Source organism: Somniosus microcephalus, chromosome 15 (assembly GCF_052327205.1).
Source record: "Somniosus microcephalus isolate GS21.2 chromosome 15, FLI_Smic_1.0, whole genome shotgun sequence".
NCBI lineage: Eukaryota > Metazoa > Chordata > Chondrichthyes > Squaliformes > Somniosidae > Somniosus > Somniosus microcephalus.
In genome coordinates, this window is record NC_141001.1 from 89,764,949 (window position 1) to 89,779,155 (window position 14,207).

Sequence of the window (14,207 nt, forward strand, 5' to 3'; positions counted from 1 at the left end):
CAAGTGACCCTCCTCACTAACTCAAGTAGGGGAAATGGTCTTTTCCTATCCACCATACCAAAATGCATCACAATTTTAAAAAACCTCTATCGAGAATCTGTAGGTTAAGATGAAGACCATGATTGGCAATATCAGATGTGGTGCTCATGGCAATCAATACGGTTAATGAATGTCATCACTGAAACATTAAAAATGGTGATGTTATTTCTGTGATTTTATTGGAAGATAACCTGTAGTTGTTTACCAGAAAAAGTCAGTCAATCTCACAATGAAAGCAGTGGAAAAAAAACTGCATTAGTTACAGACTGGACCAGGCAAGTAATTAATCACTTTCAAGAACCTAGATTTGGTGGTAGTAACTGTACTGATTTTTGCAATAAAAATGTAACAAATCATTGACTGAATTTTGTTCCAACATAATTTGAAAACTTTTCAAATGTTGTTTCTACCCTCTTTGTTGTTGGGTCCACCGTACCACTGCACAATAGGGATCATCCACTGGTTTCAGCTTTTATTGCAAGAGCTGTATTTTGTGAACGCAGCCAAGCTGTTTGACTCGCACTTGTGAAAAGATATCTGCGCAGCTGTTTTTCTTTGAAAAACCCAACAGAGCCATATATTATTTTTGTCATAATTATGCCACAAAGGGACATGTTCTTTGATGTAATTTACATTATTGTTATCTATGAACAAAAAACAAACTAGGATTGTCATCTATATTTAGTTTTTTTTAAGCAGTTATCCTATTTGATGTAAACAGAGCAGTAAAAACTTGATTTTTGTCCAATATTGCAAGGTTTACAGTAAACAGGAACAGCTTCCAGTTCTGACTGACAACTAAAACGCTAACGTGTGTTCTCTCCACAGATGCTGTCTGGCCTGCTGAAGGTATTCAGTTTTTTTTATAAATGTGTTCCTGATTTCCAGCATCTGCAGTATTTTGCTTTATGTCCAGAGAGACAGCTTAAATGTGCCCTTGCCTTGGACAGTTGAGCCCACAGTTGAAATACTTTACAATAAACTAAAAAAAAAAGAAAATCCTAAACTACGCACCTGGCTCCACCTTCTATCCAGTTCTGGGCTTGGTGAAAAATTGGCAAACCAACTGTAAACACTTTCACAAGTCTGTCACAATGTGCTCTTTAAACTCACCCCAAAGCACGTTGACAGTGATTGACTTCCTCCCCTCCTAACGATACTTTGGTCAAACCGATGACAATCACTGACGATACCACACCCACAAACAACAGCTGCTGGCACCGAGGTGGTGGTGTTCAGCACAAACCCAGGGAGCTGTAGGCCGCAGGTAGGGGAACTGTTTTACATTCGCAAACGTCAATCAACTGGATGTTTGAATTTTTATTTAGGGTGGGAGGAGTGAATTCTTTCCAGGGCAGGTTTAAACCCTCTTCACCACCAGCGACCAGCTGCTGTGCAGTGAGGGGTGGGGAGGCCAAAGAACAAGGGGGAAAGAAAGAGCTGGTGCTGGATGTAAACCGCGCAAATTAACTTAAAACAAAGTATAAAAAACACACAAGAGCGAGTCTAGCTTTAAAGGCAGAAAGCAGCCAACTTCTCCTGGGACTTACCGTGATTGGGCCCAGGTTGCTCTTTTCAATTCCAGGCCGCAATTGGTCGAAGCGCCCGCCAGCTTGAGCCCGCCCCTCGACAGCGATTGGTTCGTCCGAGCTGTCAATCGCCTGACGAGCTGCAGTCGGCGCACTGCGCCTGCGTGTGTGGTGGGGATGCGCGCCTGCGCGTCAGGGTCACCTTTGACCCAGTGGGGCACACACACAAGAGAGAACAGTCATACCCATCACATTGCATAACATTGCTTCTCAATGACTCAGCGAGTTTTTCCAGTCAGTCCTAGGGCTGGAGCGAATAGTACAGATGCATTTAAAGGGGAGGCGAGATGAGCACATGAGGGAGTAGGGGAATAGAGGGTTGTGCTGATAGAGCTAGATGAGGAAAGACGGGAGGAGGCGCGAGTGGAGCGTAAACACTGGCATGGACTGGTTGGGCCGAATGGCCTATTTCTGTGCTGTATATCCTATGCAATTCTATGTAAATCATTGCTGAGTTATTTCATTTTAGCCGTGATGAGGGGCATGTGGATGTGGAGGGAGTGCAGTGCTAAAGTTGACCTTACTGAACCTGGGTTGGAAAAGGGGACAATTCGCTGCTGATTTGCTATCTAGCAACCCCTGCTGGAAGTATGTGTGTGTTTGGTGAAAACAGGACTTGGATTGGCTGTGATGCCCCATTTGATGACTAACCTGACAACATTTCAATGACATTCCGCATAAATGAAGACTGGCCACTCAAGATACCGAATAGCATCTGTGTTCGTGGGACCCTTTCTCCATCAAGAAATCAATGTTTTCAAGAGAGGGAGAGAAAAAAATTACTGGGAAATGGTCTGTTGACGTCACAATACCAAAGTGGGCCGTAACACAGATCATTTATTATATTGTATCATATCAATTATATAAATTATTATATTGCTACTGAAATCCTCATCCATACTTTTGTTACTTCCAGTGCTCTCCTGGTTACCCTACCACCCTCCGTAAAGTTGAGCTCATCCAAAACTCTAACAGGACTAGACAGACTAGATGCTGGAAGGATGTTCCCGATGGTCGGGGAGTCCAGAACCAGGGGTCACAGTCTAAGGATAAGGGGTAAGCCATTTAGGACAGAGATGAGGAGGAATTTCTTCACCCAGAGAGTGGTGAACCTGTGGAATTCTCTACCAAAGAAGGCAATAGAGGCCAATTCATTAAATATATTCAAGAAGGAGTTGGATATATTTCTTAAGGCTAGGGGGATCAAGGGATATGGAGAGAAGGCAGGAACAGGGTACTGAATTTGGATGATCAGCCATGATCTCATTGAATGGCGGAGCAGGCTCGAGGGGCCGAATGGCCTACTCCTGCTCCTATCTTCTATGTTGCCTGTATCCTAACTTGCACCAAATCACGCTCACCCATCACCCTGTGCTTGCTGTCCTACATTGGCTCCCGGTACAGCAACACCTCATTTTTAAACTCATCTTTGTGTTGTTAAGTCCTTCAATGGTCTCGCCCCTCTCTATCTCTGTAAACTTCCAGCCCCACAACCCTCCGAGATATCTGCGCTCCTTCAATTCTGGCCTCTTGCACATCCCCGATTTCAATCTTTTGAATGGACATAAGAACATAAGAAATAGGAGCAGGAGTTGGCCATTCGGCCCCTCGAGCCTGCTCCGCCATTCAATAAGATCGTGGCTGATCATCGACCTCAACTCCACTTTCCCGCCCGATCTCCATATCCCTTGATTCCCCTAGCGTCCAAACATCTATATCTCATCCTTGAATATATTCAAAGACTCAGCATCCACAGCCCTCTGGGGCAGAAAATTACAAAGATTCACAACCCTCTGAGTGAAGAAATTCCTCCTCATCTCAGTCTTAAATGGCTTACCCCTTATCCTGAGACTATGCCCCCTAGTTCTAGCCACTCCAGCCAGGGGAAACAACCCCTCAGCATCTATCCTGTCAATCCCCTTCAGAATCTTGTATGTTTCAATGAGATCACCTGTCATTCTTCTAAACTCCAGAGAGTATAGGCCCATTCTACAAAATCTCTCATCATAGGAAAGCCCTCTCATCCCAGGAATCAATCTAGTGAACCTTTGTTGCACCCACCGCCTCCAAGGCAAGTATATCCTTCCTTAGATAAGGAGACCAAAACTGTGCACTGTACTCCAGGTGTGGTCTCACCAGGGCCTTGTACAATTGTAGAAAGACTTCCTTACTCTTATACTCCAAACCCCTTGCAATAAAGGCGAACATAACATTTGCCTTCCTTATTGCTTGCTGTACCTGCATGCTAGCTTTCTGTGTTTCTTGCACGAGGACACCCAAATCTCTCTGAACACCAACATTTAAAAGTTTCTCACCATTTAATAAATATTCTGTTTTTTTATTCTTCCTACAAAAGTGAATAACCTCACATTTCCCTACATTATACTCCATCTGCCACCTTACTGCCCACTCACTTAGTCTATCTATATCCCTTTGCAGACTCTTTGGGCTCGAATTTCCAAGCCCCATGGAGGCGGGTTTGGAGGCGGGAGTGGTGGGAAAATTGCAGAATCGGGGGGCACGAACCCATCCCGCCCCCAACCCGCCTCCGTGCCAATGTCCCAGGAGGCGGGTACCCGACCTGTGCGGGGAGCCGCCTCCCCGAGGCGGGAAGGGGATTAGTGCCAATTAACTGCCTGTTAACAGGTAGTTAACAGGCAGTTTTTTGCCTAATCCCTATTTTTAGTCCTGAAGTGTGGGCTTCCCGACGGCTCCGAACCACGCCAAGTTAGCGAGGCGGCCTGCAGAGGTTGGAGGGATCGAGATGTCCGTTGTGCAGGTGAGTGATGGGTGCATGTGTGCAGAGGTAAGTGTGTGAGGTGTGTGTAAAGTGTTTTAATAAGTTTTACTTACCTTTACTTTCTCCTGCAGGCTTCCTTCCTTCAGGTCTCGGGAGTCCCTCATCTCACCGGCACAGAAAGCAGAATGGCCGCTGAAATATCAAAATCTGCAGCATTCTGCTTTCTGGTCTGGAGAGATCTCTAACTGAGTCTGAGTAGAAGGACTCAAGTTAGAAGACAGATTGTCAGTGTTTGACAGCTTCACAGAGCGGTCAAACACTGATTTTTCATCTGTCAAAAGCTCTTGACAAATGAAATGTCAATCACTGACGTCCCCAGTAACCAGGTGTCCCTTAATTGGCCTGCTGAGCCCGCTGGGCGGGCTTAACAAGGTCAATCAGGGGAAAATAGCATGGGTTGGCCAAAAGTCGATGGAGGCGGGACTACAACCCAAAAAGTGGGAGTCCTGCCTCCATCACGTCCCCATTGACAAAATCCAGCCCTATGTGTTCTCCTCACAGCTTACTGTCCCACCTAACTTTGTATTGTAGGCAAACTTGGATACATTACACTTGGTCCCTTCATCTAGGTCAGTAATATAGAATGTAAATAGCTGAGGCCCCAGCACTGATCCTTGCGGCACCCCACTAGTTACAGCCTGCCAACCTGAAAATGACCAGTTTATCCCTACTCTCTGTTTTCTGTCCGTTAACAAATCCTCTTTCCATGCTACTATATTACCCCCAACCCCATGAGCCCTTATCTTGTGTAATAGCCTTTTATGTGACACCTTATCGAATACCTTTTGGAAATCCAAGTATACTACATTCACTGGTTCCCCTTTATCACTATATTACCCCCAACCCCATGAGCCCTTATCTTGTGTAATAACCTTTTATGTGACACCTTATTGAATACCTTTTGGAAATCCAAGTATACTACATCCACTGGTTCCCCTTTATCACCCCTGCTAGTTACATCCTCAAAAAACTCTAATAAATTTGTCAAACATGATTTCCCTTTCATAAAACCATGTTGACTCTTCCTAATCATGTTATGATTTTCTAATTGCCCTGATACCACTTCCTTAATGTGCAGAATGTTTTCCTCAAATGCTAAGCTTTAGTTAACTATAACTGTACAAAAGAGTGTTAGACCTGAGCAATTCACTAACTATTGAAATATTGCTGATATAGCAACTGTAATAGAAGCATAGAAATTAACGGCACAGAAGGAGGCCATACGGCCCGTCGTGTCTGTGTGGATAAATGAGTATATAGTTGAGAATACAATTTGGGATTGTTGCAGGAGTTAATATAAATATTTATAACTCACAAATAATGTGATATCTCTGTTTTGGATCAATATAACTTGTCCTTAAATATTTATTATGTAGCTCTAGTTATAAGAAGATGTTTATACTTTATACAGCATGTTCTGTCTTTGTTGGCTAAGCAAATAAATACTTAAAAGATTCGGACAGATTCTTATTTCTGGAATATATTGAAAAAAATGCACTATAGTACAGTCAAACTGCATCTGTACAAAGTTGTGGGGATCAGTAAAGTAGCTGTTAACAGGACATTACGTACAAACTCTTCGGCTGACTACGGTAGGTCCTCTGGACCCAGTAAAGTTTCTTTAATTAAGAAGTTTGGTTTGATAAGTCTCCACTATATAATAATGTAGTAGTAAAAAGAGTTGAAAACAAACTTAGAGACAGTACTGCCTTGTTTCATTCTGATACTAAAGCCTTTAATTACAGCAAACATTTGACCAGAGCTTCAAACAGATATTGGTCAAGTCTCTGATTAAATAATCGTTATGGAAAAGTTTCCAGTGTTCCTGTAAAACCAATTAACTGCATTCTCTCCCGTTGCTTTTCACGATAGACAACACAGAGTAACTTTCTTGCTATTCTGAATAATTACAAAACAAAATTTTACATGTTTTAATACATTAATCATTTTAAAACTGATTAGTAAGTTTTCCTTGACTGTCACGATGACTTTTTGCCTGCCAGTCAAGAGAGATGGGCCCCTAAATTCCACGCTGCCTTTGGCATGTTTGCAGTGCTAATTCGAGGCAAGTACTTTTTCTAGGCAGTAAATTGGGGGGTTGGGGACTCATTTCCGCCAGTTTTACACCCCAAAATCAATGTCCCCAAATTTCTTAGAATGGTTTGTCCCTTTCCATGAAGCACCTGCGGAGTCCCCAGCACTTGCAGTGCAGAAGGTGCAAGTTAGATAGAGAAATATAAGTCACAGTTGTTCCAGGATCAGCTGATATTTCAGAAATAAGAATCTGTTCGAATTTCATAAGTATTTATTTGCTTAGCCAACAAAGACAGAACATGCTGTACAAAGTATAAACATCCTCTTATAACTAGAGCTACATAATAAATATTGTGGAAGTGAGGAGCTTTGAACTTAAAGACTGCTGAAAGTTTGAGCAGCGATCATTGCAGCTGAGAACAACTTTTTGGAGCAATTTATTTTTGCATTCAGCCTACATAATCTTGGACTTGCTTCTGAGTGCCTGTAGGATATGAGACCACCAGGAGATCTTCCCTTCCTTCCACCCATTGTTTGGCTTTTCAGGAGCATGTATGGCATTCCCTAAGGATATGCCTTTGTTTGGCATTGAGGAGGGGCAGCAGGAGAGAATGGAGGAAAGGAGAGTAAGGCAGCATTTAAGGTGGATGCACCCTCCCAGATATTAAACCTTAGGTCATAAAACAGATTGCTGAACGCATAGAACCTTGGGTCTAGGAAAGCAAATGGTATGTTGGCCTTTATTACAAGAGGATTTGAGTATAAGAGTAAAGACATCTTACTGCAATTATACATCACCCTGGTGAGACCACACCTGGAGTATTGTATACACTTTTGGCCTCCTTACCTAAGGAAGGATATACTTGCCATGGAGGGAGTGCAACAAAGGTTCACTGGACTGATTCCTGGGATGGGGGGATTGTCCTATAAGGAGAGATTGAGTCGACTAGGCCTATATTCTCTAGATGTTTAGAAGAATAAGAGGTGATCTCATTGAAGCATACAAAATTCTACAGGGCTTGACAGGGTAGATGCAGGGAGGATGTTTCTCCTGGCTGGGGAGTCGAGAACCAGGGGTCACAGTCTCAGAATAAGGGGTCGGCCATTTAGGACTGAGATGAGCAGAAATTTCTTCACTCAGAGGGTGGTGAATCTTTGGAAATCTCTACCCCAGAGGGTTGTGGAAGCTCAGTCGTTGAGTATATTTAAGACAGCGATTGATAGATTTTTGGATATTAAGGGAATCAAGTGATATGGGGATAGTGTGGGTTAGTGGAGTCGAGGTAGAAGATCAGCCATGATCTTATTGAATGGTGGAGCTGGCTCGAGGGGCCAAATGGCCTACTCCTATTTCTTATGTTCTTATGAATATCCTGGTCAATATCCTAAATATTGTCTAATGTTTCATCCTTCTTAAATGTCATTGTGATCAATGGATAAGATTTGCAAGCATACTGTTTAAACCAACTCTGCCTACTCGTGGTTTAACAATAATTGTTAAATTAGCTGTTATGTTTGTTCAAGATTGTAAAAAAATGTTAAAACATATCTGACATGAATCAGTCATTCATGAAAGAAAGACTTATGAAATAATACTGAGTGGCCTACGGGTGGCGCTGCCCAGGGAGAGTATAAATACTCGGGCATGGGCCCAGCTTGCGCAGGACATTCTTAACAGGAACTAGTGAAGGACACAACTAGACCTCCATGCTGTAAAACAGTTGATTAAAGCTTTGTTTAATGCTTAGACCAAGTGCCTAGAGGTTTTCTTACGTCAATATCTATATTCTTAATTTCCCACCTCAAAGCTCAAAAAGGAACTCCTTTTTGTCACCTCGCAAACTTAGTTTCTGGTAACATTTCTATTGTATTTTTTCTTATCTTAACTTGAGTTTTTTTTTAACCAAACAAATGATTACTGCGAGGGCAATCCGGATGCATGGCTGTGCTCCTAGTAGGAACGCAGAGGTCGTTCTTACCCAGGGATGCGGTCCTGTATTGTATACCACCTTCCACCATTCATGGTTACCCAGGGTGGCAATAGATTGTTCAATATCATCACTCTGCTGCTGCATAATGATGATATTGTACATGATAAGTGTTGTTGTGTTGCAATACAGATACAAGACTCAAGAAAGGGGCGGAATTGGATGTCCAAAATTTACAGCTGCTCATAAGGCTTCAGTCTGGAGGGTAATGTTTACCTGAATTCTTGTCACATTGTGGGCCCTAACGGGCACCAATATTTCATCCCCAATTTTAGTCATTTTGGGTGGTCTAAGGCAAAATGTTGACATGAAATGACCCCGTGTGTGTAATGCTTCTCATTTACTGCAATGAAATATTTTTCTCGCCCCGAATAAACAACATTGGTCGTCTTAGAATTCCATTGAGCAATTTGAGTAGTATAATCAGGGGATTCTTCCAGAGTGAAACCACAAGCTGGCAGTGTGCTTTGTAAACATCACATCTGCACAACCAGGCCCCACCTTTCCTGGAACAGCACGAAGTGTGTGGTGCAATTGAGAATCCATTTCTTTTCCTCTGACTAATATCTTTAGATAATTTACAAATTCCTTATGTATCTCATCCTCCAACCTTTAAACTCCACTTGAAGTACTTCCATCGGTCTTACACCAACAGATAGCAATGGTATTGGCACTATCCCAGGATTCAGTCCCAAAATAACGCCACTCTGCTTGCAAGGCTTCCTGGCATAATACACTGATTCAATTCTTCGCACCTTACACCAATCTACATTCCCATCTGATTTCCAGATTTTCGTTTGTCTAATAAAATTTGGGATCCAATGGATTTATATAAAAAAAGCAAACTACCATGAATGCTGGAAATCTGAAATCTATATCATTTAACTCTTTGGATCTGATTATATGATTGCCTTTGAGATCAGTTGTACTTTATCATCTTTGTTATTGCTGAACGATTGCCTTAATCGTTCTGCCAGTTCTTTTACTGAAACCAGAGACTCTCCTTGTTTTGATATAACATCCTATCTGCTTATTTATTCCTTTAAGCAATTCCTTTAATTGCTTGCGCATTGTTTCACCAGGTTCCCACATTGCAGGTACAACAAGCAATTAGGAAATCAAATGGTATGTTGGCCTTCATTACAAGAGGATTTGAGTATAAGAGTAAAGACGTCTTACTGCAATTATATAGGGCCCTGGTGAGACCACACCTGGAGTATTGTGTACAGTTTTGGTCTCCTTACCTAAGGAAGGATATACTTGCCATAGAGGGAGTGCAACGAAGGTTCACCAGACTGCTTCCTGGGATGGGGGGGATTGTCCTATGAGGAGAGATTGAGTAGTCTAGGCCTATATTCTCTGGAGTTTAGAAGAATGAGGTGTGATCTCATTGAAACATACAAAATTCTTACAGGGCTTGACAGGGTAGATGCAGGGTGGATGTTTCCCCTGGCTGGGGAGTCTAGAACCAGGGGTCACAGTCTCAGAATAAGGGGTCGGCCATTTAGGACTGAGATAAGGAGAAATTTCTTCACTCAGAGGGTGGTGAATCTTTGGAATTCTCTACCCCAGAGGGCTGTGGAGGTTCAGTCATTGAGTTTATTCAAGACAAAGATCGATAGATTTTTGAATATTAAGGGAATCAAGGGATATGGGAATAGTGCAGGAAAGTGGAGATGAGGTAGAAGATTAGCCATGGTCTTACTGAATGGCAAAGCAGGCTCGAGGGGCCAAATGGCCTGCTCTTGCTCCTATTTCTTATGTTCTTATGTTTGTCTTTATGCCAATTCATCTAAATCTCTTCCCGAATTGCACTTAGTAAAATGGTGTACCATTTCTCTTAGCACTGCATGATAAAAATCTACATACATTCTATTACATCAATTGGAAGGCAAAGATTCAGAAGAAAAAATTAACAATAGCCATATTCTTGAATCGTAAATCTCTCCCAGTCCATTATTTGGTCCTTCTCCTTGTCTTGGGACTAATATTATTGGTTGGGACCACAGAACAGGCTAGAACATTGTGATTATTTCATGTGGAGTCATTCTGCTAGATAAATATTGGCCTGCCTTACATCGGCAATTGCTATTAGTAAGAGAAGTATTCAGGTACTCTGGTACCCCTTTCCGGACTGGTCATGACAAAACCCATCAGAGCAGCAAGGAACACATATGCCAACTTTTCAATCTAAAAAGAAATACTCTCCATCCGTGTTAGAACGTAGTCAGATATTAACTGAATTGATGAAGTGAAACGGGGAAGCCTTTCACTGGCCGGTGCCCTTGAAAGGTTTCAGTGGCAACAGATTTCTTTAACATATCCGTCATCGGGGCAGCATAGAGGTGTTCCGGGAGACGCACTTTCATAAAATGTCATAAAACACCCAACAAAGTTAAACTCAGCAAGGATTGGACAATGTATGATTGTTTTTAAAAAATAGTATGAACGAGTAATGTGAAACAAAGCTCAGTTAGGAACCTGGGCTACCTTCAAAGGAGGGCTACCGTGAACGGCCTCAACAGGCAATCACTAACGATTCCTGGGAAGTTCATTACACATATGTTTCTAAACATAGGACTGTATGTACTGCTCTGTATATAGTCTTAGGATGAATGTTTTGAAACAATGATGTATTTAATTTTCAGACATATTACTGTGTCTAGCTTCTATGAATTAGTTATAACGAGGATAAGGATTACTCTAACACAGGGTACCGTCTGTACCCTACTGCTACCAGAGATACAGTCTATGCTTCCATGGAGTTGGAGTCAATGATTGGTCCTTTGTTGCTTCTGAGGTGGGAAGATTGCTGAAAATTCCAGTGAAACGGTCACACCCTCCACTAATGACTGCAACAAAGTAAAAGCTTCTCTGATCTAGCGTTGTAGTCTCTAAGGGATATAAATTCATTGGGCGGTACTGCAGAATGAACAATAGCAAATCAAATTGACTTCAATGGAAAAGAAAATTGGGCGGAGTGCAAAGCTGGCTGCCGATTCGCTATTGCTTGTTTTACCCTAACATCCAAGACAAATTTATACGCTTAAGAGCCATGCCTCTCAGTTGCTGCACAGCCTTGGCAACTGATCTTAGAACGTCCGCATTGGTGTGATGATCCTTGAACATCCTTCTTTTCAAGTGAATACCCATGATTTCTGGGTCCCACGCTGGGAAGGTGGCACATCCTCACTGATTCCCTCATTGCTCCTGCTCCCTCATGCTCTGTGAATAACTTGGTGCCACATCTCTAAATCTCTAATTCTCTTTGGGCGAAAGTATCTGCGCTGGTGCATGGGAAGGAAAAAAACAACTATGGTAAAAAGGTGAAATTGAGAGGGTTATGGCAGAAGAACATGGGGCAGAATGTAGGTCCAGGAACGCATAGGCAGGCTTCACCTTCACTTCCTCTCCATCATTATCAGCTTTGTCATACTCGTAATCAATGAGGAAGAAGTTATTTCTCTCCTCCTCAGCCATAACCCTTTGCTCCTTTGCTATGGTTGATCTGAGGGAAAGGAGGGTATAAGTTAAGAATGGGTGGCATTAGCTCCTTGGGATTAAGGAGACAGAGAAGGGTGTAGAAGCTCGTGGCCGTGTGCTACTTTACAAGGTGATTGTGTAGGTGTGCAGCCAGTAATGGTGGCAGCACTGTCCACAACCTCACCATCTCCGACGGCTAGAGCAGAGTGCCTCCGCAGCAGCTCTATGGCCTACTCCTGATATGGGGTGAACTTACCTGCTGCTATAATTTTCAGCAAGACCTCCAGCCCCCCTGTCTAGTCAGAACATTGTGCACAAGTTTTTCATGTGAATTACATGAAGACTAGCAACTGGGAACTGTCTCCCAAGTGATGTTGGACAACTGGTGTAAGAGATCTAGTGGTATTTCTTTGTTAAAGTGGAGGAAGGGGGTTTTCAAGTTCTGCTTTCAAGTAATATCCCTAGTTTGTGCTCACTTTAACCAGAGTGAATTGTGAAGGGTTAGTTGTACAGCTCTTAATTTTGGCAGATAAAGAGTGTGCTGGTGCCCAGGGTGTCTGAAAAGTAAAGGGAGTGGCTGATGTTTCGCGTTACCTGGTCAAGTCAATGAACTTCTTGTGCTACTGACCTGGAGTTCTGAGGATGAGAGAGTTGGCATTCAGTGTCGGTACAACTTCCTTCCACATGTCGTGAGAAGCTTCCTTCCATGGAGATCTCTCTGGCCATCTCTCTAGCCTTGATTGTAACCCCCCCCTCGCCCAGCGAGAATGATGGGAGGGGTTAAGATTAGGCTGAATCCACTTAACCGGCCTGAGATCGCTCGGTTCCTGCTCGTGCCATTTCATCTTCGCCGGCTCTAAAATTGGCTGAGGCTCCCGCTACAGGCAGATGGGGGGCCTACTTTAAATTTAAAAGTCACGGCCCAATGACGTCAACGTGATTTTAACGTGGAGGCTGGGGGGGCCCGCAAGGTGTAAAAGCCGACAAATGAACCATGGCGGGAAGTGCCAACTGGCCAGAAGAGGCAACAAAACAACAACAAAAACTTGTATTTATATAGCGCCTTTAATGTAGTAAAACGTCCCAAGGTGCTTCATAGGAGAGTTATAAAACAAAGTTTGACACTGAACCACATAAGGAGATATTAGGGCAGATGACCAAAAGCTTGGTCAAAGAGGTAGGTTTTGAGGAGTGTCTTAAAGGAGGAAAGAGAGGTAGTGAGGCGGAGAGGTTTAGGCAGGGAATTCCAGAGCTTAGGGCCTAGGCAACAGAAGGCATGGCCACCAGTAGTTGAGCGATTAAAATCGGGGATGTTCAAGAGGGCCGACTTAGAGGAGCGCAGATATCTCGGAGGGTGGGGCTGGAGGAGATTATAGAGACAGGGACAGGCGAGGCCATTGAGGGATTTGAAGACAAGGATGAGAATTTTAAAATCAAGGCGTTGCTTAACCGGGAGCCAACATAGGTCAGCAAGCACAGGGGTGATGGGTGAACAGGACTTGTTGCGAGTTAGGACACGGGCAGTAGAGATTTGGATTACCTCAATTTTACCTCGGGTAGAATGTGGGAGGCCAGCCAAGAGTGTGTTGGAATAGTCAAGTCTAGATAACAAAGGCATGGACGAGGGTTTTAGCAGCAGAGGAGCTGAAGCAGGGGCGGAGTTGGGTGATATTCCGGAGGTGGAAATAGGTGGACTTAGTGATGGCGCGGATATGTGGTCAGGGTCAAATATGACAGCAAGGTTGCGAACAGTCTGGTTCAGCCTCAGACTGTTGCTGGGGAGAGGGACGGAGTCAGTGCCTAGGATACGGATTTTGTGGCGGGGACCAAGGACAATGGCTTTGGTCTTCCCAATATTTAATTGGAGAACATTTCTGCTCACCCAGTAGTGGATTTCAGACAAGCAGTGTGTAAATTTAGAAACAGTGGAGGGGTTAAGGGAGGTGATGGTGAGATAGAGCTAAGAGGCCAAGATAGGTTTCCAAAATTAACTTTGTGAAAACGCCTTGTAGGCCAGGAATACCTGGAGTGCTCCCCACAGGCCCCACAAGGAGACTTGGGTCACCCACGCCTCTGCTTTGCCTCTGCCTCCGTGAGCTGGCATTGGCTGCCAAAGCTCTTGCCTGGTGCTGAGGTTATGTTGAGGACCGTTCCTTTGGGTTCCCGCGACCTAAGGTTCTCGACCCGATTCCCCGCACCTCCCACCCCTCCTGGCCCTGCCGGTTACGGGTGGGGGACAGTGCTGGAATATTTAAATGAGGTCCGTGAGGTAAA

At 43.6% G+C, this 14,207-nt stretch overlaps 1 protein-coding gene across 1 annotated transcript in view; it reads left to right on the top strand.

The window, feature by feature from the left end:
* Positions 1–1,157: 1,157 nt before the first annotated feature.
* The window catches only part of bbox1 (butyrobetaine (gamma), 2-oxoglutarate dioxygenase (gamma-butyrobetaine hydroxylase) 1), a 313,722-nt gene continuing 300,672 nt past the window's right edge, over positions 1,158–14,207 (top strand). The window contains exon 1 of the mRNA XM_086008110.1: positions 1,158–1,306. The gene's annotated coding sequence lies outside the window, so the exon portion shown is untranslated. The remainder of the gene's footprint in view (positions 1,307–14,207) is intronic.